Source organism: Anser brachyrhynchus, assembly GCF_964034855.1.
Source record: "Anser brachyrhynchus genome assembly, chromosome: Z".
NCBI classification, from domain to species: Eukaryota; Metazoa; Chordata; class Aves; order Anseriformes; family Anatidae; genus Anser; species Anser brachyrhynchus.
In genome coordinates, this window is record NC_137697.1 from 28,324,877 (window position 1) to 28,349,706 (window position 24,830).

The window sequence follows — 24,830 nt, forward strand, 5'->3', positions numbered from 1 at the left end:
ATGGACTGCTTCCTGCTACAAAGGCTGGACATGCTCAATGGGAACAACACATTGATAGATTCACTGCTCACAAACCAAGAATCTTATTTGACAATATAACTACAAATGGCAGCCTTGGATACAATAATTGTACCTTTATGGAGCTTAAAATACTTGTGAGCACATTCAAGACCAGTCCTAGTACAAAGACCCTGGATTTTAGAACAGCCAATTTCAATATACTCAAAGCCCAGCTTTACGGAATTCCATGGGAAGTATCCAAGGAGAGCAAAGGAGTTTGCAAGTGCTTGGAGTCATTCAAGAAAAACCTCCTGGAAGCAAAATAATCCACCACCTATGAAGGGAAAGGAAGAAAGCAGAAAAAGAGACCATCCTATCTCAACAATGAAGTTTTGGGTGTGCTTAAAAGCAAAAGAGAAGCATACCAGCTATAGAAATGTGGCCAAATACCCATTCAGGATGACAAGAACCTTGTTAGGGCATGCAGAGAAACAGTCAGGAATGTTGGCACTCATCTAGAACTGAAATTAGTCATCAAGAACAAAATGAAAGAATACTTCAGATAAATAAGCAGTAAGCAGAAGCAGGGGGAAGACATTGGCCCATTGTTAAACAGGACAGGGAAAACACCTACAGGTGGTGCTGAGAAGGAAGAGTTTCTCAATGCCTTCTTTACCTCTGTACTGTGTCTCTACAGGTGTAGGTGGACTCCAAATATTAAACAGTATTAAATTGCTATGACAATGCATGTCTTGACCAACCATTAGGGGAGGAAGGGGTGTTCTGTGGCCTTCTGAGAGGTCTACACCCATACAAATCTACGGGCCCAGACAGAATTCATGCCAGGGTGTTAACAGAGGTGGTTGACATTATTGCAAGGCCACTGTCTATGATCTTTCAGAAGACATGGAGATCAGGGGATACACCTGATCATCCATCCACAAGAAGAAAACAAAAGAAGACCCCAAAACCAACACGAAATTCCTAAGGAAGTAATGGAATAAGTCCTAGATGGAATGAGTCCTCATGGGAACTATTACAGACCAAGTAATACAGGTGACTGGGAAAAGCTCACAATGACTTACCAAAGGTAAATCACACCTGATTCACCTGATCACCTTGTACAAAAAAAATTTCCTGCCCACATTGGGAAAGCAGTGGAATTAGTTTACCTGTACTTCAGCCAAGTGTTCTATGCTCCTTCCCACAGTCTTCTCCTAGATAAACTGACAAAATGCAAATTGGATGATTGCTCTGTGAGAGGTCTTGGAAATTGGCTAACAGACTTCACTCAGGAGGGTGGTGATCAATGGTTTTTACTCAGGCTGACAGCCTGTCATGACTGGAGTCCTCCAGCAACTGACACTGGTCCCTGTGCTGTTCAACATCTTCATAAATGATCAGGATAATGGGACTGAAAACACCCTTCTCAAGTTTGTCAATTACACTAAACCGGGTGGTGAGGTGTACATGTCTCAAGGGAGGGATATCTTACAGAGACCTGGACAGACTGGAAGAGAGGGCAAGAAACATATGTCTGAACTTTAACAACAAGTGAAAAGTTTTGCACTTGGGATGACACAACCAACGAAAGTGACCAGCAGATTAAGGGAGGTAATTCTCCCCCTCTACTCTGTACTCATGAGACCCCATCTACAGTACTGTGTTCATCTCTGGAACCGCCAGTGTAAGAAAGGCATGGACCTGTTAAGGTAAGTCCAGAGGAAGACCACAAACACACACACACACACAAAACCAAAACAAACAAACAAACAAAAAACAGTGCTGAAACACCTGTCCTATGCCTCTCCTGTGAAGAGAGATGGGGAAAGCTACGGTTGTTCAGCCACATGGAGATCTCATAGTGACCTTCTAGCGCCTAAAGGGAGCCTCCAAGAAACCTGGAGAGGAGCTCTTCCTAGGGACTGTAGTGCTTGGATGAGAGATAATTGCTTTAAACTAAAAAAGGGTAGGAATAGATTAGATATAATGAAGAAATTCCTTACTAAAAGGGTGGTGAGGCACTGGAACAGATTGCCCAAAGAAGTTGTACAAAACCCATGCCTGGAAGTGTTCAACGCCAGGTTGGATGTGGCTTTAAGCAACATGGTGCAGTGAAAAGCATCCCTGCCCACTGAATTAGATGATCTTTAAGGTCCGTTCCAACCCAAAACATTCTATGATTCTACAGTTTTATGAAAGAGCCCATCACAGTCTACGATCTGTGCTGCACAGGAGCTGTTTTGCTGAAAGAGACCTGGGAGTTCTGGTGAACAGCAAGCTGAACATGAGTCAGCAGTGCACCACTGTAGCAGTGAAGGCTAATCAGATCCTTAGTTGCATATGCAGGGGTATTATTAACAGAGATAGGGATTTGATCATCCCACCCTACTTAGTGCTTGACAAACCACAGGTGGAGTACTGTGCCCAGCTCTTGTTCCCACAATTCAAAAAGGGACGGAAAGACCGGAAGTATCCAAAGGAGAGCCATGAAGATGATCAAAGAGCTGGAGAACCTGCTTTATAAGGGAAGGCTGAAGAAGTTTGGTCTTCTCAACATGGAAAAGAGAAGGATTGGGGGAGGGAGGTGTAGGGGCTCATCACATTATTCCCATACTAAAAGGACAGATACAAAGAGTCCCAGCTTCACAAGGAGTCACATGGGGAGGACAAGGGGCAACTGAAACAGGTTACACCGTGAGAAGTTTCACATTGATATAAGACAGATTTTTTTACAGTGAGAACAATCAATCACTGGAACAACTTTCCCAAGGTCATGGTAGTATCTCCATCACTGGAGGTTTTCAGGATGTGATTGGACAGAGTGCTAAGTACCCTCACTTGGCCTCCCTTTTTCCATGGAAGGTTGGACTAGATGACCTTTCAACGCCCTTCCAACTCAGGGTGTTCTGTGATTCTGCGATTTACATCTTAGCTCTATACTTAGCTCTATAAACATTTTTTTTGTTTCGTTTGGTTTTTAAGTGTTTTTTTGTTTGTCTGTTTTTTTTTCTGTTTTTATAAGTGTTGGCTGATGCCATTCTGTAGAATATGCAAAGGATTGAATTCATTAAAGCAGGGTTGAAAGGGCAGCAACCAAACTGCCACTTGATGCCCGCAATCATACCCACAATTCTTTACAATAACCTATCAAGATGAGGGAGATGAAACAAGAAAACTTTGTGACAAATCTAAGTGAAGTGTAATAGTTTTCTCCATGGAGAGATTTGATCAATAATCTCTTATGGAATTTGCAAGCAGATCTAACAAATTCACTAAGTAGGGTCTGAATAACAGAACCTATTTTATTTTTTTATTTTTTATTTATTTTTTATTTATTTTTTGACATTAAGACTACCTAACACTAAACCAACAGTTTAGGAAGATGTGTTAATAATTACACATTCTGCCTGAGCTACTAAGCAGAGAAACAATCTGTCTCCATATTCTGTAGAGCACAATTCCATGTTTTTAGTTTTCTGTGCAGTACTTGCTTGAGAATGCAGTGATCTGAAAAGAAAAGTATCCTCTAACTACAAGGGAATGCTAAACTCCCCTGTGGACATACTTAATTAAAAAAAAAAAAAAAAAAAAGAGGAAAAATACTTTTCATTCTCTCATAAGTCACAGAAAGGAACTAAAAGAAATGAATCTTAATGAGCTTATATCTTGCTAACTTTACCTTTTCATAATATTTGTACAGTTTCAATACGTTTGCATAGAGCCATGCAGTTTTATGTTTAATATTTTATTAATATTAATATTATATTTAATATGTCCTCCTTCCATCCTCTTCCATCCAGATTATGCCTCCCTTTCTATATGTGGATGATTCATGTGTTCTGTTCTGAACAATTTTTCTTTATGACGAAATACATTTTAATGCCCCTAAAAAGGCAATGTATCTAATTAGTGGAAAATCCTGAAAGTTTTCTTTAAGAGAATTTAAGTTTTAAAAGAATGTTAAAAGAGATGAGTTGTTTCAATTCTGGTGACAGAGTCCTTACTAATACTTGTCCATTATAAATCAAAGTGGTCAGTCACCAAGGTGTATCTATCTTTCTGTTTTCAACTTGATCTAAATGTTCTTAGATGTCTAGCCTACTATCAAGATCGTGTTATGTTGCATAGGGCTGAGGAAAAAAGTTTTCTAGCCTCAGCTTGGATGTCTACATTACATAGGATTTATTTCTTTCCCTTTAAAATACATTTCCCTAAAATTAACTTATTTTTCATCCTTTTTTTTTTTTTTTTTTTAATTCAAGAATCAACAAGAAACCTAGTAAGTCAAGCAATATAAAGTGTAAGCTGTTTAGCTTGCTAGTCACTTATAACTCCTTCCTGTTATTGACCTTACACTGGAATTTGTCACACTCAAAGTGTGGCTGCATAAACTAAATGGATGAGTGTTGTTAATGCACTCTGTCTCCAAATTAGACAACAGAAACTGACTTTGTACTCAACAGAGCAAGAATACGTGGTCTGTCTTGATTCAAGGTACGTCCTAAGAGTCTAGACATTAATTCTAGAGAGTCTGTGCTGGAATGGTTTTATGTCTTCTTCTTCCTTCTATTTATTTATTTATTTATTATTTTAGTTCTAAATAACTTTTGTTTTTCTCTATGTTAAATGTTTTTCTTCTAAAATTTACGTTATTTCTGAATGGTAACTAATCTGAGAAATAATGTTGCAGTATAAACAGTTAATTTATGATACTGTTTAAATAACTATGGCATGTACAAAGGATGGACTAAGATCAGAACATTCCTAATATGTCTCCTAAATGCGAATCATAGAATTATTAAGGTGGGAAGAGACCTTCAAGATCATCTGGTCCAACCACCACCCTACTACCATTATCACTCACTAAACCATGTCCATAAGTACCAGGTCCAACCTTTCCTTGAACACCCCCAGGGACGGTGATAGTCTGGTAGATAGGTCACAGTTTGCCTGCTGCACAAGGGCTTCCAGCTCCTCCTGTTTGTTGCGCATGCTGCGTGCATTGGTGTAGATGTACTTGAGTTGCGCCACTGCCCTCACCCCCAGCCCTGGGACTGCTCTCCCAGGCTCATCAAGTCTCATCCCGCCCCCCCCCCCCATCCCTCTTCATACCTAGTTTAAAGCCCTCTCAATGAGCCCTGCTGGCTGATGCTCCTGCCTTCGCCCCACACCACCGTTGTGCCAATGGGAAGGCCCAGGCCCCCAGGCACTGTATGGTTGAGGGGACAGCCTTTGCCCCATGCCGTTGCAGTGCCACAGGTAACACCAGGGCTTCATGTCTTTGCCACTCCCACAGGTGTCCGCAGGTTGCAAGCCAGAGGTCCCTTGAGCACTGGTGTCTGTTCTCATGCCGCAGGTGCTATCCGTTTGCCCATGCCACTTCCCCTTCCCATCAGGTGCCTTCCTTCTCGGTGCTTTCTGGGACTGCATCTGTGTCCTCCCTCAGCGAGGAGGGCTGCTGTTCACCTTCCTTCTTCTGGTCTTCTTCCTGCCACAGAAGCTGTATGTCAGAGGGCCTAGAAGCTTAGTGAGTGGTGGGCCAGCTGCAGGGGGTCCTGTTTTCAAGGGCCCAGAGAAAAGGAGGGGCAGTGGGGGCTCTGTGACCTTAGCAAGCCTCTGTGATGCCCAATATGAGTGGCCCATGTGTGGCCAAAGGTGGCTGTGTTGGGAGTGGTCTGGAAGATGCCCTCATGTGGAAAAAGAAGGAGGGCCGGGAGGACTGAGGGCCCCTTTTCTGGGGCTGGCTCCCCTGGGTCATTTGGCTTGCCAGAGAGAAAGACTGCCCCTCAGCCACAGGGACTGCCCTCCACCTCCCATCCTGTGCCCTGTCCTGTGCCCTGGGTTTATTTTTAACACTGCTTTTTAGGTAATTTCATTCTATTTTTTATGGAAAACAGAAGCAAGATAAATCTTCAGCCCTAATTCACGTGTGCTTTGTACATGTGCTTTCTGGTGTAAGCAGGTAGATGCACACGGAAGTTGCCATGTACCAAAATGGCTGTTTTGCAATATAAATAATAATGATAAAGAGTATTTCATCAGACTACATGTAAAGTGAGTCAACACGATCAGTATACAGATGATTAATTATTCCAAGAAATAGTGCTCATCCTGGCTCTTTTTATTCTGTTTTGATACCTGGAGAATAAGGGTTTCATTCTTTTATTGTCTTCATAGATTTACCTATATTTACATAATCATAGAAGTTCAAAAAATTATAGTCACAGCAATATTAACTGTTTATTTATTTTATTATTTTATTTTATTTATTTTATTTTATTTTATTTTATTTTATTTTATTTTATTTTATTTTATTTTATTTTATTTTATTTTATTTTATTTTATTATTTATTTTATTTTATTTTATTTTATTTTATTTTATTTTATTTTATTTTATTTTATTTTATTTATGTGTGTATTTTCCAAAATATATATTTGCAAAGTTTGAAAAATGTAGCCTTTAAAGTTGAGACATTCAAAAGTCTGTATGAAGCGGGGTTTTTTTTATGTTTGGTTTTGTTTTTACCCTTTATCTCCACTATCCTTAACTCGTTATTTGTTTTTAATTAATGCTGGTGTCAAAAAAAAAAAAAAAAAGAGATATTCGGAGTAACGTGTGTACAGAAAGAAAGGTAAAGAGACAATCCCTGAATAGTGAATAGTGGAAGATTTTGTTGTCCAACAGTTTGCAACTGGCATAATACACCAGTATAACAACCCATGTAATCTATAGTGCCTTAAAGACAGTGGATCTAGAATTTCAGACTTTAGAGAGAAATTGAATAGAGTGGTTACTGTAGAATATATACATATATAATACCTATTCCAAACAGTTTCTCCATTTTAACTTCAAGCTTTTTTTCATGTAGGTTTAAATCCACTTCAGTAAGTTGCAAGGTTATTTTTTAAACTAATTAACTGCTCTTCAATGTATAGTCTTGTAGAAAACAATGACAGCTTTAGACTTAGCTCTACTATATAATGTGCATAATGGAAGGAAAAATGAAAAAAATCAATATAGAGCTGTCCACCTGCTGGGTATATCATATATTTGGTATAGTTTCAACTTGAAAGCTTTTCTACTGCCCTTGCATGTACATCACTTGGAGTCATGGTCTCTGTTCTTTCATGAAGTTTGGCACAATGCAGGACAGAGGCATGCACTAGTTTGCAAGTTATAATTAATTCTGCCATTTCTCTGGAAGAGCTACTGCATTTATCACATAACAACATTAATAATTTTCATGAATTAATTTTGAAATAGTCTTAAGTTAATAGCTAGGAAGTACAACATAATTGTTCAATGGGAAAGCTTATATTTGTCTGTCAGCATGTGCAATCATTAAATCCACTGGTCATAAGTAAATGGTTCATTTGTATGTATTCATTAAGCAAGTTTAATAATTATTCTGTGTACTGCTTTATTTAGGAGGCCCTTCTTAATTCCCCAGTGTACATTTTCAACACCATACTTGTTTGAAATAGTTTACCATCCACTAGTTAAAGCCCAGTAAAAAAATAAACGTTTCTGTAATAAGTAAACAATCAAATAAATAAAATAGTCGCCATCACTGAAACATGGCGGGACCACTCCCATGACTGGAGTGCTGCAATGGGTGGCTACAAGCTCGTCAGAAAGGACAGGCAACTAAGGAGGGATGGTGGCATGGCTCTCTATATTAGAGAGTATTTTGATGTTGAAATTGGTGTTGGGAATGATAAGGTAGAGTCCCAGTGGATAAGGATCAGGGGCTTGCCAACAAGGCGGGCATCCTGGTGAGGGTCTGTTATAGACTGTCAAACCAGGATGAAGAGACGGATGAGGCGTTCTATAAGCAGGCGGTGGAAGTGGCTCAGTCACCATTGCGTGTTCTCATGGGGGACTTTAACTTCCCAAATATCTGCTGGAAATACAATACATCCCTGAGGAAGCAGTCTAGGATGTTCCTGGAGTGCATGGAAGACAGCATCCTGACTCAGCTGGTTAGTGAGCCTACCAGAGGGGTTGCCCCGCTAGTTCATGAACAGAGAAGAACTGGCGGGAGATGTGGTGGTGGGGAGTTGTCTTGGGCAGACTGACCATGAAATGGTTGAGTTCTCCATTCTTGGTGAAGTCAGGAGGGGGGGGTCAGTAAAAATGTTACCCTGGACTTCTAGAAACTTTGAACTGTTCAGGACACTAGTAGGGAGAGTCCCTTGGAAGTCAGTCCTGAAACATCAGAACCATCCCTCTTCAAAACATTAGTAATATCTCTAGTAAATAAATTTTGACTTGTCCATAGTACTTAGTCTGGAGCCATTCAAATGAAAGATATATCAAAGAAAGTATTAGAACTTTACTACCGCTTTTATTGTCAAGATTTCTTCTTTTATTAGCATTACACTTGTGACATGGTTGCAAATTGTCCACTAAAACCAATCTATTTTACAAAGTCTGATGGCAAATGTGTATTGTTTCAAGCTACTTGTTGCATTATCTCATCACTTTAAGCTGATCACTTCTATTTCACAGTAAAAGAAATTTGATGAGGACAAAGGAAAGCAACAGTCGATGATGGGTAGAAGCACAACATTCACATACTGGTCTCTACTTAGCGGTCTAGTTTATATTGCACTTTCTGCTATAGTTTTGTCTTTTATTGCACATGTTCATTGGATCAAAAGTCCTTGGTGAGGTTTGGAGGTTTAAGACCCTCTGGTAGCAGGTTGTTGATCTAATTCCTTCATTTTACATTCTAAAATTATGTTAACCCCTGATTTTTATTTATGATTTTCACTTACGTTTTCTACTTGATAAGACTACTGAAGTCCATCCATTACCTTCATAGTTAAAGAAATTCTGTGTAGGTGCTTCAGGGTAGGAGAGGTTCAGATTAGATACTCAGAAAAGGTTCTTTACTGGGAGGAGCTGAGCACTGGAACAGGTCCCCAGAGAAATGGTAATGGCACCAAGTTCTAGAGTTCAAGGAGTATTTGGACGAAGCTCTCAGAAATATGGCTTTGTGGAGCCAGGAAGGCAGGAATTGGACTCAGTGATCCCTGAGGGTCTCTTCCACCTCAGGAAATTCTATGAATATTACATTTATTTTATGAATTCATACACATTATGGAATTATCCAAAAAATAAAAATAAAATAAAAATAGTTCATGTCTTTACAACTCATACTGCTTTCACTGTATGATAGCCACTTTGGCAAAATGCTGTTTTTAACCCACTGTGGAATTATTTACTGCTACATGTTTAGACTGTCTTAAAATAGTGATTCTGGTCATTCTCAGAATGAAATTGAAGTCAAAACTGCTACAGTCACACCTGAGTTCCCTCTGAAATCCAGAGCCATGATAAAATGACGAAGGTTAAATAAAAATGTGGCGGCTGATTTTTTTTTCCTTCTTAATTGCACAAAGGCAATGGCTATTCAAATATAAAATACTGTTTTGTCAGAATATTAATTTCAGCCAATAAATATTTACTTACATCACATTTGATTCTATGGAAGTTCCTTGGGTGGAACAATAAGACACTCTAAATCAATATAATGAACATGTTTATGATTGCCAGATTGCCAAAACATACAGGCTTTTAGATGTCCATTACCCAAAGTGTTCAAGAAGCCTCTAAATCTAACATGCCCTCCTCTCCCCCCCCTCCTCCCTCCCATTTAAAAGCAACACCATAAGCAGTATGACCGTCAATAATCTAGGTCAAACTGTATATCCTTTGCTTTGTCTGAAAAACTGTGCAGTATTTAGCCGTTAGGGGTTTCTTATATTTTACTAACAAAGTTCTTTGTTTTCTCAAAGTGTTCTTCTTTCTGTGACTTAGTAGCTACTCCACTTTCAGTCCTGAAGGGCAGAGGGTCTAAGGAAGGCTGGACACTCCTCAGTAAGGATGTCTTAAAGGCGCAGGAACAGGCTGTCGCCATGTGTCTTAAGATGAGCTGGCAAGGAAGAAGGCTGATGTGGCTGCACAGGCAACTTTTGCTGAGTGTCTGGGAGAAAGAGAGAGTTTATGTCCGGTGGAAGAAGGGGCAGGCAACTCAGGGAGAGTACAAGGAAGTTGCCAGCATATACAGAGAAAAAATCAGGACGGCCAAAGCACAGTACAAGCTCAACCTAGCCTCTATGGTAAAGGATAACAAAAAATATTTTTATAAATATATTAAAGGCAAGAGGAGGGACAAGGAGAATCTCACAGAATCACAGAATCATCTAGGTTGGAAGAGACCTCCAAGATCACCCAGTCCAACCTCTGACCTAACACTAAACCGTATCACTAAGCTCAACATCTATATGTCTTTTAAAGACCTTCAGGGATGGTGACGGAACCACTTCCCTGGGCAGCCTATTCCAATGCCTAGCAACCCTTTCAGTAAAGAAGTTCTTCCTAACATCCAACCTAAACCTCCCCTGGTGCAACTTTAGCCCATTCCTTCTCGTCCTGTCATCAGGCACGTGGGAGAATAGACCGACCCCCACTTCACTACAGCCTCCTTTAAGGTACCTGTAGAGTGTGATAAGGTTGCCCCTGAGCCTCCTCTTCTCCAGGCTGAACAACCCCAGCTCCCTCAGCTGCTCCTCATAAGACTTGTTCTCCAGACCCCTCACCAGCTTTGTTGCCCTTCTCTGGACTCGCTCAAGCACCTCCCTGTCCTTCTTGTAGCGAGGGGCCCAAAACGGAACACAGAACTCGAGGTGCGGGCTCACCAGAGCCGAGTACAGGGGCACAATCACTTCCCTAGCCCTGCTGGCCACACTGCTTCTTATGCAAGCCAGGATGCTGTTGGCCTTCTTGGCCACCTGAGCACACTGCTGGCTCATATTCAGCTGACTATCAACCAAACTCCCAGGTCTTTCTCTGCCAGGCAGCTTTCCAACCACTCATCTCCCAGGCTGTAGCGCTGCTTGTGGTTGTTGTGCCCCAGGTGCAGGACCTGGCACTTGGCCTTGTTGAACTTAATCGGTCCAGCCTATCCAGATCCTCCTGCAGAGACTTCCCACCTTCGAACAGACCGACACACGCACCTAACTTGGTGTCATCTGCAAACTTACTGAGGGTGTACTCAATCCCCTCACCCAGATCATCGATAAAGATATTAAAGAGAACTGGCCCCAGCACTGAGCCCTGGGGGACTCCACTAGTGACCGGCCTCCAACTGGATTTGACTCCATTCACCACGACTCTTTGGGCCCTGCCATCCAGCCAGTTTCTAACCCAACGAAGCGTACACCAATCCAAACCAAGAGCAGCCAGTTTCTTGAGGAGAATGCTGTGGGAAATGGTGTCAAAAGCCTTACTAAAGTCAAGGTAGACCACATGCACAGCCTTTACTAAGCGCGTCACTTTGTCATAGAAAGAGATCAGGCTAGTCAAGCAGGACCTGCCTTTCATAAAACCATGCTGACTGGACCTGATCTCCTGGTGGCCCTGCAAGTGCCATGTGATGACACTCAAGATAATCTGCTCCATGAGCTTCCCTGGCACTGACGTCAAACTAACATGCCTATAATTTCCTGGGTCTACCTTCCAGCCCTTCTTGTAGATGGGCGTCACGTTTCCTAGCCGTCAGTCAACTGGGACCTCCCCTGATAGCCAGGACTGCTGACAAATGATGGAAAGTGGCTTGGTCAGCTCTTCTGCCAGTTCTCTCAGTACCCTCGGGTGGATCCCATCCGGCCCCATCGACTTGCGTACATCCAAGTGCTGTAGCAGGTCACCAACTGTTTCCTCGTGGATAGTGAGGGCCAAATTCTGCGCACCATCCCCTTCCACCGGCTCAGGGTACCAGGTATCCAGAGAAAAACTAGTGTTGCTACTAAAGACTGAGACAAAGAAGGCATTAAGCACCTCAGCCTTTTCCTCATCTTTTGTAACTAAGTTTCCCCCTGAATCCAGTAAAGACTGGAGATTCTCCTTAGTCCTCCTTTCCCTGTTAATGTATTTATAAAAACATTTTCTGTTATCTTTAACAGCAGTAGCCTGATTGAGCTCCAGATGAGCTTTGGCCTTTCTAATTTTGTCCCTACACATCCTTACAACATCCTTATAATCCTTCTGAGTGGCCTGCCCTCTTTTCCAAAGATCATAAACCTTCTATTTTTTTCCTAAGCTCTAGCCACAACTCTCTGTTCAGCCAGGCTGGTCTTCTTCCGCGCCGGCTTGTCTTTGGGCACGTGGGGACTGACTACTCCTGAGCCTTTAAGAGTTCCTTCTTGAACAGTGCCCAGCCTTTCTGGACTCCTCTGCTCTTCAGAACTGCCTCCCAAAGGACTCTGCCAACCAGTGTCCTGAACAGCTCAAAGTTTACCCTCCAGAAGTCCAAGATAGCAGTTTTACTGGTCTCCCTCCTGACTTCGCCAAGAATAGAGAACTTTACCATTTCATGGTCACTCTGCCCAAGATAGCTCCCGACCACCACATCTCCCACCAGTCCTTCTCTGTTTGTGAACAGAAGGTGCAGTGGGGCACCTCCCCTGGTAGGCTCACTAACCAGCTGCATCAGGAAAGTATCTTCCATGCTCTCAAGAAACTTCCTAGATTGCTTCCTCTGAGCTGTATTGCATGTCCAGGATATGTCTGGGAAGTTGAAGTCCCTCATGAGGACAAGAGCCGACGATTTTGCAACTTTTGCCAGCTGCCTGTAGAATTCCTCATCCGTCTCCTTATCCTGATTTGGCAGTCCGTAACAGACCCCCACCAGGATGCCTGCCTTGTTGGCCTTCCCACTGATCCTAACCCACAGAGACTCAACCTGATCATTCCCAGTCTCAAGTTCCACAACGCCAAAACACTCTTTAATACAGAGAGCCACACCACCACCCCTTCTGTGCTGCCTGTCCCTTCTGAAGAGCCTATAGCCAGTCATTGAAACACTCCAGTCATGGGAGTGGTTCCACCACATTTCAGTGATGGCAACCAAGTCATAGCTAGCCTGCTGCATGATGGCTTCCAGCTCCTTCTGTTTGTTACCCATGCTGCGTGCATTAGTGTAGATGCACTTCAGCTGGTCCATTGCCTTCTCCCCCAGCCCTGACATTGTTCTCCCTGGCACACCTCTAACGAGCCTTATTCTCCCCCCATTCCTGTCCCCCTTCTTATCTAGTTTAAAGCCCTCTCAATGAGCCCTTCCAGCTCCTGCAGTAGTGTCTGTTTTCCCCTTCGAGACAGGTGGGACCCATCTGAAGTTAGTAGGCCGGGTGCCGAGTAAAGCGCCCCATCGTCAAAAAACCCAAAATTTCTGTGTTGGCACCAGCCTCTGAGCCACCTGTTTATCAGGTGGGCTTTCCGAGTCCTCTCTGTACCCCTCCCTGCCACTGCAGGGATGGAGGAAAGCACGACCTGTGCTCCCGCTCCATCTACTAATCGTCCCAGTCCCCTAAAGTCCCATTTGATAGCCTTCAGGCTTCTCTCTTCAATATTATCTTTGCCAGCCTGGACTATCAAAAAAAGATAGTAGTTGGAGGGGCAAACCAGGTTAGGAAGCTTTCTGGCAATGTCCCTGACCCTGGCCCCAGGGAGGCAGCAGACTTCCCTACAGGTAGAGTCAGGTCGACAAATAGGCCCCTCCGTTCCCCTGAGAAGGGAGTCGCCTACAACGATCACCCTTCTGTCTTTCTTGGTGGAGGCAGTCCTGAGGCATGGAGTCGACTTCCTCGCCCTAGGCAGCCTCCTGGGTAGACTGTTCACCTCATCCTCACCCACCGGTCTCTCAAGCTCCAGGGCCTCAAACCTATTGTGTATGGGCACATGGGGAGGCAGGGCCGGTAGGGAGGGGAGGCTGCCTGTGACGTCAAGCAGGGACCTGTTTCCATTCCTCCTCATCTCCTAGGTCCCCTCCCTCTGCTCGGCAGGGCAGAGGGTCCACCACTCTTTGGGGTGTTTCACCCCAGTTCCTTTACTTCAAGCTTTGCAGGGAGTTGCCACACAGGTCTGTCTCCCGCTCGCACTCTCTGATGGCCCTCAACCTCTCCCCCTCCTCCTTGAGCTCCACCACCAGGCTGAGCAGGTCGTCCGCCTGTTCACACCTCACACACACAATGACTCTGCCACCCTCAGAGGGCAGCAACAGGCCCAGGCACTCCGTGCATCCAGAGACCTGAACTGCCACATTTTTAAGCGGGCATTCAGTCTGGGTGGCCACAGACTGTCTAAAAAGAGCTCTCCGCCTCGTGATGACCATGGTGATTTACCTATAGGTAGGCAGCCGGTAGATGAGTTGTTCTTGTGAGCAGGGCGGAATGCTCTGCCCTGCCTGAGCACGCCCTGCCTGAGTGAACTGCCGCGCAAACTGCCATGCCTCACCCTACTACAGCGCCTCACCCTGTTTGCCTGCAAAATGCTGAGCCTCGCCCTACTACAGCGCCTTGCCCTGTTTGCCCGCCCTTTTCGCTGCGCTCCTGGTCACTCGTGCTCCCTAGGGGCCGCCTTTGAACAGCTGGGGAGGGGGCACTGCTGGCTCTGCCTACGCCTCATCAGCCTCCCTCACGAGGGCTGCCTGGTCCTGGCAGGTCCCTCGGCTGCTTCGAGTGGCCTCGATGCTGCAAAAAAGCCCTGCCTGCCTCGGTTCCCCGCTCTGCAGCAGAACACATCTGCCCCAGTACCAGTCACGCAAAGGGGAACATAACTACTGAAGATAAGGAAAAGCCAGAGGTTCTTAATGCCTTCTTTGCATCTGTCTTTACAAGACAGACCACTTATCCTTGGGGTACGCATCCTCCCAGTTGGGACGTCTGGGATGGGGAGCAGAAGAAACCCCCCACAGTTCAGGTGTAAACAGTCAGACAGACCTGCTGCTCCAGCTGGACCATCACAAGTCCATGGGGCCAGACTGGATTCACCTGAGGGTACTGATGGAGTTGGCGGATGTGATTGCCAAGCCACTTTCCATCATCTGTCAGTGGTCATGGTCATCCAGAGAGGTCCTGGATGACAGGAGACTTGCTTATGTGATGCCCATCTATAAAAAGGATCTTAAGGAGGACCCAAGGAACTACAGGCCTGTCAGCCTGACTTCGGTGCCAGGAAAAGTGATGGAATGATCTTGCATGCAATCACGCAATAGATGCGGGACAACCAGGGGATCATGCCCAGTCAGCATGGGCTCATGAAAGGCGCATCCTGCCTGACCAAACTCATCTCGTCCTATGACCAGGTCACCCACCTGGTAGATGAGGGTAAGGCTGTTGATGTAGTCTACATAGACTTCAGCAAGGCCTTTGACACAGTCTCTCAGAGTATTTTCCTGGAGAAGGTGGCAGCCCATGGTTTGGACAGGTACACTCTTTCCTGGGTTAAATACTGGCTGGACAGCCAGGCCCAGAGAGTGGTGGTGAATGGACTGAAAGCCATCTGGTGACCGGTCACCAGTAGTGTTCGCCAGGGTTTGGTGTTGGGGCCCACCCTCTTTAGTACCTTTATTGATGATTTGGATGAGGGAATTGAGTGCATCCTCTGTAAGTTTGCAGAATACACCAAGCTGAGGGGAAGGTTTGATCTGGCAGAAGGTAGGAAGGCCCTACAAGGGGCCTGGACAACCTGGAAAAACTGGACAGGATGGGTTGATGGTCAGAGAGAGGCCAATGAGATAAGGTTCAACATGGCTAAGTGCTGGGTCCGGCACTTTGGCTACAACAACCCCATGCAATGTTACAGGCTTGCGGGGAGTGGCTGGAAAGCTGTGCAGAGGAAAAGGATCTGGGGATGCTTATTGATGCTCATCTGAACATGAGCTGGCAGTGTGCCCAGGTGGCCAAGAAGGCCAATGGCATCCTAGCTTGTATCAGGAATAATGTAACCAGCAGGACCAGGGAGGTGATCGTTCTCCTGTACTCTGCTCACTTGAGGCCATACATTGAGTACTGTCTTCAGTTTTGGGCCTCTCACTACACAAGAAGGACATCAAGGCCCTGGAGCGTGTCCAGAGAAAGGTTACAAACTTGTGAAGGGCCTGGAACACAAGTCCTATGAGGAGCGGCTGTGGGAACGGGGGTTGTTTAGTCTGGAGAAGAGGAGGCTCAGCGTAGACCTTATTGCTCTCTACAACTGCCTAAAAGGAAGGTGTGGGGAGCTGGGGGTCAGCATCTTCTAGCAGATAACTAGTGATAGCACTAGAGGGAATGGCCTCAAGCTGCACCAGGGGAGGTTTAGGTTGGAATTTAGGAGACATTTCTTCTCAGAAAGAGTAGTCAGGCGTTGGAACGGGTTTCCCAGGGAGATGGTGTCCCTGGAAGTGTTTAAGGAGAGGCTGGATCTGGTGTTGAGGGACATGGTTTAGTGGGTGACATTGGTAGTATGGTGATGGTTGGACCAGAAGATCTTGAAGGTCTTTTCCAACCTTAATGATTCTATGATTCTTTAAGGTATTCATCCATTTGGGCTTCACAGTAGCAAATTTTAATATTTGATTTTGAGAAAATGTGAGTAAATTTTTTTTTTCCTAGTGCTTTCTCCATGATGATGTGGAAATATTCAATAAAATCAACAGTTGTTTTTCCTGTTCTTTAAATCATACTGAAATATATTTTGCTTTTTATTAAAACTAGACAAATAAAACACCTCAATTTTTGTGTTAATGGAAGAGTAGAATGGATTAAAATTAAATAAATAAGATTCTTTTCCTTCTGGTTAGGGATTTTTTACGTAAAAGACATCAATCATTTTGAAATAGTGTCAACATTAAATTCCAGTGACTGACCACAACCATGCTTCTTAGTAGAGAGTCTTGCAAGTATTGCTGTCTGTAAAGTCATTAGAGTTCTGGAACTGACAGTTATGCTAGTTATTCACAAATTCTGAAAGTGTCTAATCTAGGTTATTAAGAAAGAGTGAGAATATGCATATCTTACATATGTGAGCTAAACTCAGGTTCCTGATCTTAGTTGTTAAAACTGGTATCTGTATTCATGTTCACCTGATAGAAGAGACAACATTGTCATCTTGTATTGGGTTTACATGGCAAGGTTTTGGTGTCAAGGGGGCTGCAGGGGTGACCTCTCTGAGAAGATTCCAGAAGCTGCCTCATGTCAGATAAGAGCTGGTTCCATCAGGATCCAAAATGGACCAGCTTCTAGCCAAAGGTGAGCCAGTGAGTTACACTGTTTGCACGTCTGTGATTGCATATTTAAGAAAGAGTTAAATAAAAAAAAAAAAAAAAAAAAAAAAAAGCCACACAAGAGGTGAGAGAGAGGAGTGAGAAAATGTGAGAGATGTGAGAGACACCAAGGTCAGTGCAGAAGGAGGGCAGGAGCTGCTCCAGGCACCAGAGCAGAAGTTCCCCTGCAGGTTGAGGAGAGGACCGTGGTTGAGCAGGCCCCCTGCAGCCCATCGTGTACCACAGCATAAAACACATACTGCAGCATGTGGAGAGCCCCTGTATGAACAAATTCCAGGCTGAAACTGCAGCCTAAGGAAAGGATCCCACAGTGGAGAATGTTTTCTGGCAGGAGCTGTGCAGACCCATGCTGCAGCAGTCCATTCCTCAAAGACTGCAGCCCATAGGAAATACCCACATTGGATCAGTTCGTGAAGGACTCATGGGAGGGACCTCATGCTGAAGCAGGGGAATGAGGATGAAAGCGTGGCAAAGACAAAGCATTATGGACTGACCACAACTCGCATTCCCCATCCCTCTGCACTGCTCAGGAGAGAAGGTGGAAAAAATGAGTTATGGGGAAAGTGTCTTCAGTTTGCTTTTAATTCTCATTGTTTTATTGTTATGAATCGGCAGTAAATTAATTTTCCCCCCTCTAAGTCCATTTTGCCCATAAGAGTAATTAGTGAGCTATCTCCCTGAGCTTATCTCAACCCATGATCTGTTTCATTGTATTCTCTCTGCCTCTCCTGTTGAGGAGGGAGAATAAGAGAGTGGTGTGGTGGGCACCTAGCAGCCAGCCAAGGTCAACCCACTACACATCTAAACAATGAACAGCCAGATCCCAAAAATGACAGCTTTTTAAAAATATTAAATATAATACAATATAATATAATATGGTTTAGTATAATAAATATAACATAACATAATATGTACAAAATGCTATAATTAATATTATAAAATATTATATAATTGATGACATCTCATTAGTATATTCCAACAACAGCTGCTGTTAACACAGAAGAAGAAGATTAAGCCTTTTCAACTGTTGCTGCCCAAGCTAATGGGCTGACATCAATCAAAATAAATTACATTAAAATAGTCTCTTTTCAATGTTGATTTAAAAGTGTTGGGGATTAGAGAAAGGGTTGTGGCACTTAATGTTTTTTATTTTTTGTTTGTACCATTTGTTATTGTTTTCTTTTTATCTTGTGTTTTACTCTCCTACTTGTCCATGAATGTATCTGTCTTGCACATTTTTCAAGCAATAACATACAGTGCAACTGATTAGTGACAATGTTAATAAATTAAAAAGAAATGTACACCTGTGTGTAATTAAATTAGACTTGAGGAAAGTTGTGGAGATTAATGCATGCAGTCAAACTATGTGCCTTAATCACGTCTATTGTCAGCTATAATTTATGGCAGAGCTTCTTTACCGCAATTCACTTTATCTAAACCTTAAAAGTGTGTATGTGCAAAAAAGAAGGATGCTGCTTTTTTGGGATGGCCTCTAGTGTGTTTTGAAAGGTAAAATACTAAAAAAAGAAAAAAAAAATTACCACTCCCATGCAACACTGAAATTCTGTGCTTAAACACTCATCACCTGAATGCACATTATGAAATTTGAAGCAGAGGCAGATCCTGAACTACTTTTACATCTAGGAAACTGCACCAGAAGTGACTGTTATCAATAAGATCTCAGAATCCTTGTGTAACTGAGGGAAATTTTATGTATTTTTCCCCTTTAAACTATCTTTATATATATATAAAAAAAAAAAAAAAGAGAAAAAAATTTAGAAGTCGGTCATTTAATTTACAAGGTTGTCTGTGTAGCACTACTTCTTCAGTTATCTTTCTTTTGTCAGTTTTTTACTTGACCTAACTTTAAAATACACATGCTTGCTTAATAACTAACAGTGCCGTAAAAAAAAAGGTGGTGGGTGTCACAGAGATGACAAGAAAGGAAGATTCAATCTTCAAATATTAAAACACCTTCACTTTATAAATAAACTAAACTAAACTAAACTAAACTAAACTAAACTAAAAGATAAAAAGTAATAAAAATACTGAGAAGTAATTTTAGACACCAGTAATTAATGTAATTCCTTTGTTTAAGTATACACATAGGTGTTCATAGACATTGCATAAATTCTTTTGTACTAGTGTATGCCTAAACAAATATGTATTTACTAGAACTGCTGTTGAAAGAGAGAAAATAATTAATAATCACAATTTTTGAATGTACACATTATAGAGAATGAAATAAATGCTAATCTGTAGCATTTTGGCCTTCTGAAAAACTGGAGACCAAATTAGGTATTTTAACAGTTCTGTGGAAAAAAAAAAAAAAAAAAAGGTTCATCACTTCAAATATACTCATGCAGAATTTATGAAAGAAATTGTATACTGGTACGTTTCAAAACTGAGAAGTGAATATATAAAGATTTTCAGTCAGTTCCTATGAAGAGAGGCTGAGACAGTTGGTGTCATTCAGCCTTGTGATGGCGTGCTCCCCCACCCCTACCACCTTAGGTCTAGCAATAGGATTGCTTTAACACTGGCTGTTGCACCCAAGCCCTTGCTCAGGAAGGTAGTGACCAGTGTACTGATTATACCCGAGGCCTTTCTCATACAGATAGCAACCACAATATTGGCTCAATGTAGGTGCTGGAGAAACTGACAGACAGATGTCTTGCTCAGCAGTGGAACGCTAATGGAGCATGTGCCAAAAAAAAAAAAAAAAGAGAATTAGTCCATCATCTTACACCATAAATAGTGAGCAGGCCAAGAGCCTTTTGAGCTCTTCTGTGTGACAGCTGGCTGCACAGCCAGATTTCTCCTTGACCTCTCAAGGTCACACCTGCTGACCTGCTGCAGAGTTCCTTTACTCCTTGCAAGAGATTCCTTAAAGCAACAGACCCTTTGGTAAGTGATTACTAGCTTGCTAAACTTTGTAATTTTTTGCAAGATTATATTTTTAGTTGTGCACATGATCTTTATACATAAACTGTTGATCAAGTCTGGAACTAGGAGTGGATTCAGCCGCACCTAGACTCCTTGCTTCATAGGTTCAAGGAGATGAGAAAGCAAGGAGTCTACTGTGAACCTCATGACAGAATGGGAGGGTCTCCTTAACACATCTGACTTACCCTGTTCTCTGTGTAGCATATAATCAAATGTATCTTGCCATCTCAAATCTTGTTAAGACCCTGTCTTATGTATAATTAAGGTTTGTTAGATCACTGCATTATATCAACAAATATATTGCTGCTTCTCTCTTACAAGTGAAGTTTGTAATTTCATCTGCAACAAGCCTACAGAAGAGAAGGTTCTGTGGAGAACTTATCCTTCCAGTACCTAAAGATGGACTACAGAAAAGCTGGAGAGGGACTCTGTCAGGGAGTGAAGTGATAAGAAAAGGGCTGAAGGCTATAAAGTAAAAGAGGGTAGATTTAGAGTAGATATTTCCAGGAAATTATTTGCAATGAGGGTGGTGTGGCAGTGGAATAGGTTACCCAGAGAAGTTGTGGATGCCCCCTCCCTAGAAGTGTTCAAGGACAGGCTGAATGGAGCTTTGGGCAAACTAGTCTGGTGGAAGGTGTCCCAGCCCATGGCAGGGGGTTGCAAGCATAGCATTTTTCAGATCTCTTCCAACTCAAACCATTCTAAGATTACATATTTCTATTAATGTGACAAAGGCATCTAAACCCAAGAATCAGATTTATGTTGAGGATTGTAAATTCATGTAGACACCTACTGCATGAATGTTATAATTCTAAACAGAGACAGGATTTTGAACACACATTTGTGTGTATTTGGAGATTAGACATTCTTCACTCAATACACTGGCTTTCTTTGGGAGCATGGCTTTTTCCATTCATTCCATTACAGGACACCTATAGAGATGTAGCAGATCTGTTAACTCTGACCTTTTGTCTTATTTTTTTTTCAGATTTTTAACTATTGCATTTTTTCTGTGCCACTCTTTCTTTGCAACAACTGCCTTTTTGAATCTGAACCTAGGTTTGCATTAAACTTAATCTGAGAAGGACTTAATGGGTCATACCTCAGATTTTTTGCTTAAGACACCAATGAAGTCTGAAAGCAGTGCAGGGGGATGAGGGGGGATATTCACTAACAAACCTAAAAATATGTGTGTCTGTTCCTTAGCCTAAATATTAGCTCTCCATATAGGGGTACAAACTCAAATCAAGGACCAAATAATCATGTACTAGAAAAGCTTTAGTATAACATCAGCTCATTTCTAAATAATATTAAGCCATTGATGCAGACTATAATGTAATTTAACAGTTTACAGTTTATGATATTTATATTATCATATATATCATATTTATGATACTGAAGATATGCCTTCCAGAAACTTGAAAAACACCTATTTGGTGTTAATGGAATGTACTATTCAGTACAGCTAGGTAAGGGGAAATCAATTGCTGGCTGGAGTAACATTAATTGTAAGCCATCCCTTACCTGCATTAATTTCACCTCAGACAAAGATAATTCTGCCCTTTGGGAATTCAGACGTATTGAAAACTTGATCCTTTGACTATTTTTTAATAATCTTCTTTTTTATGGAACACAAAAATTTTATAATGTCTTCTTCTTATCATGTCTCTTTTAGAGGCACGTTGTCTTTATGTTTCATATATATATATACATATATATATTTTCTCCTTCATAAGATTGGAAAGATATTTTACACTATAAAGTATATTTTAACATGGGCATGAGATATTAGGTATATAAAAATTGTTGTGTAGTTTGAAATAACATACTTGAATATCATAGGTATTCATGACTCCAGTTTAAAAACCAACAATTCACGTCATTGTTGTTAGGATTCATCTAGAGGCTATAAAATATAAGGAGATCAGTTTTCCTGGTACAAGCTTCTGCTTTTGAATGGCAAGGTTTTTTTAATTACAAAAACAAAAGGAAAAACAAAAACAAAGGATTTTTTATTCTCTTTGTGAATATGTTTTATAAAGCTCATACATATGCACAAGATGACAATTACCTTAGAAGAGTTTGGAGGTTCACTTAATGAATATTGTATATGAAAAAAATATACTGATTAATCATAGCATTACAAATTTTCTTTGGCAACCCTACCTTTGACATAAATGTGCAGTTGTGCACTTTGTGCTGAGTGTGCCTGCTCTTATCACTACTGGGACCATCTACTATCTCAGAGCTGTCATAGCACAGAGGTTACTCGAGATAAATTACTTAGCAGCAGCTGCAGGCCCTTCCAAAGTAACAGATTAGGTACAGGATATGCAGTGTAATGCAGAGAGAAATAGACTGACTGAATATTTTGGAATCTAAATCAGTTGCATCCTCCTCCCCAGTTAAGCTCAGACCTGAAAAAGTGTCATAAAAACTGGTGCAGATCATTCTTCAGCAAGGTCAATGCAGTCTGGAATAAGAATATATTGAGCCAGCATAGTAAATACATTGTTGTTATGGACATTTTTTTGCTGTTGTTTTCTTTTTCTGACAGGTTAATTTTTTATTATTCTTTCACTCTTACACCAATATGGCTGAGGAGGCCTTCCTGCACATGGCCTTGTTCTCTATGAGGAATTGCCACAAGACAACCCCAAACTGATTTGCAAATAACACTTTAATGGCTGGAGTCCATAATAATGTTAATTTGACTCTGTTCATAATGATTTCATTGCTGGTTCAAGATGAGCAAAAGAAATTTAACTCTATTCAAATGTGATTTACAAACAGTAAAGCCAAGCCTCAACTAATGGACAGGGAAGAGAAAACAACAACACAGAATTTTTGTTTAGAAATAGTGTTGGCTATCAAGAAGGCACCTGCATCTCTCTTCTTGTGAGCAAAATCAAGAGAATTTGATAATACACCTTGCTTGCAAGTCCTCTGCTTCTATCGTTAGCTATAACGTGTTCAGAGACATGGTTAGAAGAAGATGGGTAATTTTATCATCAGGCTTTTAATTTTTTCTTTAGAAAAATGGCAGCAGTGGGAAAATGTACAACAAGGGTACATTTGGTGACTTTTAAAACTCAAGGTTTCTGGCTACAACAAAAAAGCTAGCAGAAATGCATCTTGGCTAAAAAGAATGACATCACAGTAGGCAAAAGTAGTTTGTTTGTTTGTTTTTATTTTGGTTTCATTTTTAAATAGAGGAATAGCCCGTTTCATCTCAAGCTGATGTGGGACATGCACCGTAATCCCAAAGAGAAACCACTTCCATTAGGGAAAATTTAGCTTAGTTAAACAATTCACTGGCAAACTGCAATGACTTTTTCTGTTTAAAGAACTTGAGATGGAGAAATTGTTTAAGTTAATAATATCTAGATGTCTGCTTTTCTTACACCCAGTGACAAACAATTTGTTTTATAGTTCTGAGCAAAGTCTGTTTGTCATAAATATCTGTCCCATGTCCTTGAACAGAAAACTGAGTCTTTGATGTAGATGCTTAACCTGTGGTAGCGACATAGAAGCTGGACCTCATTAGAACACATTGCAAAGCCTTTGAGCACAGGACTAGATGAATACATACCTTGTCAAAGTCCATTTATAGACTACAGCTAAGAGTAACACCAAAATTTTTGATATTCATGGGTTCAGAAATTTATCAGGCTTAGCGTGATGAACCCACCATCATGCCCAAAGCCAACAGTCTATGAACAATTATATATATATATTCCTTGTTTCGGATGGGTAGTGGTGATAGTAAATATGTGAAATTGGATACTCTCATTTGTGTGTCTATGGATGAAAGTGAGACACTGGTCTACTCTTATTTCCCAAAATCATACAGTTACTCCCATGTAATAATTCAAAGATTTGCCTTGTTATTTTTCCTTCTTAGATGAGAAGTTTACAGTCTTCTGTTATGTTCAGTGACTAGTTGGCTTTTTCTCATTTCTCTTTTCCTTGTTTTCTCTTCTTCCCAAAAATAAATTCTCTCTGATTTTCATATGTACTTTTGCTCCCACCTCTCATTATAGTCCTGGCTTTACCTTGCACCTGGCAAGTTTAACATGTTACTACCTGTCCTCAGAATTAAAATGAACTAGAGTACTCAATAAACTGAAGGAGATGTCTGACCCATATTACCCAACAGATCATGTATATGCAATTTCTGTAAAGTATCTTGCATGCTTCTGCCAGCCAAGAACTTTCACATATTCCAACCATTTTGAAATAAACATCCCTCGTGTAGCAGTTTGTGCACCTTTATACATATTTTAACATCTACTTTTGTTTTAACTGAATCTAGATGATATTTGTCTGACCCTTGCAGACTTTTAAATGTTTTCAAGTGTCAGAGTCCAACAGCTTTCAGATTCATAGAAACTACAATGCTCTAAAATACAGACAAAAGACACCTATGTGTGTGCCGTAAATAGATGAAGAAATTCAGAGAATTTTCTCCAAGCACTTCAATGCTACTGGATTTCCTGATCTACGTCAGGAGTGTTGGAACTGGATGATCCTTAAGGTTCTTTCCAACACAAGATATTATATGATTATATGATTTATTGTACTAAAAACAAGGCCTCTCCATGCATAAGTGTGAATGGGTTTTATAAAATTTACAAAATCCAAAGTTTAAACTGGCATTGCATTAGGTTTTTGTTTGTTTGCTTGTTTTTTTTGTTTGTTTTGTTTTTCCAAGCACATATCTGAGTAAGTGAAGTCACCCTGAGGACTTGGTTCTGTTACGCAGAGACT

At 41.5% G+C, this 24,830-nt stretch overlaps 1 protein-coding gene across 1 annotated transcript in view; it reads right to left on the bottom strand.

The window, feature by feature from the left end:
* LOC308185182 (uncharacterized protein) overlaps window positions 1-13,708 on the bottom strand; it is a gene marked incomplete at its 3' end in the record, with an annotated part of 146,339 nt that extends 132,631 nt beyond the window's left edge. Inside the window, exon 1 of the mRNA XM_080572972.1 lies at window positions 13,691-13,708. The remainder of the gene's footprint in view (window positions 1-13,690) is intronic.
* Window positions 13,709-24,830: the final 11,122 nt, after the last annotated feature.